The 2,500-nt window shown below is 41.8% G+C and overlaps 1 non-coding gene and 5 pseudogenes across 1 annotated transcript; all 6 read left to right on the plus strand.

Annotated features, from left to right (window-relative positions):
* Positions 1-114: 114 nt before the first annotated feature.
* LOC115181420 (uncharacterized) lies at positions 115-230 on the plus strand (annotated as a pseudogene).
* A 408-nt stretch (positions 231-638) lies between these two features.
* On the plus strand, positions 639-757 carry LOC115181447 (5S ribosomal RNA). The gene has a single exon (XR_003873433.1). It is a non-coding gene; the product is annotated as a 5S ribosomal RNA (ribosomal RNA).
* A 152-nt stretch (positions 758-909) lies between these two features.
* On the plus strand, positions 910-1,027 carry LOC115181468 (uncharacterized; annotated as a pseudogene).
* Positions 1,028-1,425: 398 nt separating this feature from the next.
* On the plus strand, positions 1,426-1,543 carry LOC115181415 (uncharacterized; annotated as a pseudogene).
* A 417-nt stretch (positions 1,544-1,960) lies between these two features.
* Positions 1,961-2,079, plus strand: LOC115181412 (uncharacterized; annotated as a pseudogene).
* Positions 2,080-2,241: 162 nt separating this feature from the next.
* On the plus strand, positions 2,242-2,360 carry LOC115181465 (uncharacterized; annotated as a pseudogene).
* Positions 2,361-2,500: the final 140 nt, after the last annotated feature.

Genomic DNA, 2,500 nt, shown 5'->3' on the forward strand with positions numbered 1-2,500 from the left:
CTTCTACTTTTTCAGTGACACAAAGTTCAAGCTGCTTATCTAATTGGTGAAATGCAATGTCTGTTTGATCAGACTCACTTTGACTATATATGTTCTACCAAGAGATTGTTTATCGTTTACGGCCATACCAGCCTGGGTACGCCTGATCTTGTCTGATCTCGGAAGCTAAGCAGAGTCGGCCTGTTAGTACTTGGATGGAGACCGCCTGGGAATACCAGGTGCTGTAAGCTTTTTTCCACGAGGGTGTGCTCTTACACTATTTCATCAGCAACACTGCATTGTAGTAAGCATTTAATGATGAATTGACAAAATGCAGCTTCCTGCCTTTTTAATAGGATCAAAGTTCCGTGTGTTGTCAGTTAGCATCTGCCTTGTATTTATAAGACAAATAATAATATTGTTGCTGAATGCAGCTTGTGTTGTGCTTGTGCTCCCTTACCGCCTGTTCAATGATGACAGAAATAAAGTTTGTATTTTTATCCAACTACCTGTGCTATAAAGTGATGGCTACAGTGTTTGTAATTTCTTCTACTTTTCAGTGACACAAAGTTCAAGCTGCTTATCTAATTGGTGAAATGCAAATGTCTGTTTATCAGACTCACTTTGACTATATATGTTGTACCAAGAGATTGTTTATCGTTTACGGCCATACCAGCCTGGGTACGCCCGATCTCGTCTGATCTCGGAAGCTAAGCAAGGTCGGGCCTGGTTAGTACTTGGATGGGAGACCGCCTGGGAATACCAGGTGCTGTAAGCTTTTTGTCCACGAGGGTGTGCTCTTACACTATTTCATCAGCAACACTGCCTTGTAGTAAGCATTTAATGATGAATGACTAAATGCTTCCTGCTGCAAATGCATCTGTTTATCAGACTCACTTTGACTATATATTTGTACCAAGAGATTGTTTCGTTTACGGCCATACCACCTGGGTACGCCCGATCTCGTCTGATCTCGGAAGCTAAGCAGGGTCGGGCCTGGTTAGTACTTGGATGGGTTGACCGCCTGGGAATACCGGTGCTGTAAGCTTTTTGTCCACGAGGTGTGCTCTTACACTATTTCATCAGCACACACTGCCTTGTAGTAAGCATTTAATGATGAATTGACTAAATGCAGCTTCCTGCCTTTTTAATAGGATCAAAGTTCCGTGTGTTGTCAGTTAGATCTGCCTTGTATTTTATAAGACAATAATCATTGTTTGAATGCAGCTTGTGTGTGCTTTGTGCTCCCTTACCCTGTTCAAATGATGAAAAAAATAAGTTTGTATTTTATCCAACTACCTGTGCTATAAAGTGATGGCTACAGTGTTTGTAATTTCTTCTACTTTTTCAGTTACACAAAGTTCAAGCTGCTTCTAATTGGTGAAAATGCAATGTCTGTTTATCAGACTCACTTTGACTATATATGTTCTACAAGAGATTGTTTACGTTTACGGCCATACCAGCCTGGGTACGCCTGATCTTGTCTAATCTCGGAAGCTAAGCAGAGTCGGGCCTGGTTAGTACTTGGATGGAGACCGCCTGGGAATACCAGGTGCTGTAAGCTTTTTGTCCACAAGGGTGTGCTCTTACACTATTTCATCAGCAACACTGCATTGTAGTAAGCATTTAATGATGAATTGGACTAAATGCAGCTTCCTGCCTTTTTAATAGGATCAAAGTTCCGTGTGTTGTCAGTTAGCATCTGCCTTGTATTTATAAAGACAATAATAATAATGTTGCTGAATGCAGCTGTGTGTGTGCTTTGTGCTCCCTTACCCTGTTCAAATGAATGAAAAGAAATAAAGTTTGTATTTTATCCAACTACCTGTGCTATAAAGTGAGGGCTACAGTGTTTGTAAATTTCTTCTACTTTTTCAGTGACACAAGTTCAAGCTGCTTATCTAATTGGTGAAATGATGCAATGTCTGTTTATCAGACTCACTTTGACTATATATGGTTGTACCAAGAGATTGGTTTATACGTTTACGGCCATACCAGCCTGGTACGCCCGATCTCGTCTGATCTCGGAAGCTAAGCCAGGTCGGGCCTGGTTAGTACTTGGATGTGAGACCGCCTGGGAATAACCAGGTGCTGTAAGCTTTTTGTCCACGAGGGTGTGCTCTTACACTATGTTCATCAGCAACACTGCCTTGTAGTAAGCATTTAATGATGAATTGACTAAATGCAGCTTCCTGCTGCAAAATGCAGTCTGTTTATCAGACTCACTTTGACTATATATGTTGTACCAAGAGATTGTTTATCGTTTACGGCCATACCAGCCTGGGTACGCCCGATCTCGTCTGATCTCGGAAGCTAAGCAGGGTCGGGCCATGGTTAGTACTTGATGGGTGACCGCCTGGGAATACCAGGTGCTGTAAGCTTTTTGTCCACGAGGGTGTGCTCTTACACTATTTCATCAGCAACACTGCTTGTAGTAAGCCTTTAATGATGATTGACTAAATGCAGCTTCCTGCTGCAAAAGCAGTCTGTTTATCAGACTCACTTTGACTATATATGTTGT

The sequence above is a fragment of the Salmo trutta genome, unplaced genomic scaffold (genome assembly GCF_901001165.1).
Source record: "Salmo trutta unplaced genomic scaffold, fSalTru1.1, whole genome shotgun sequence".
In the NCBI taxonomy this organism is placed as follows: domain Eukaryota; kingdom Metazoa; phylum Chordata; class Actinopteri; order Salmoniformes; family Salmonidae; genus Salmo; species Salmo trutta.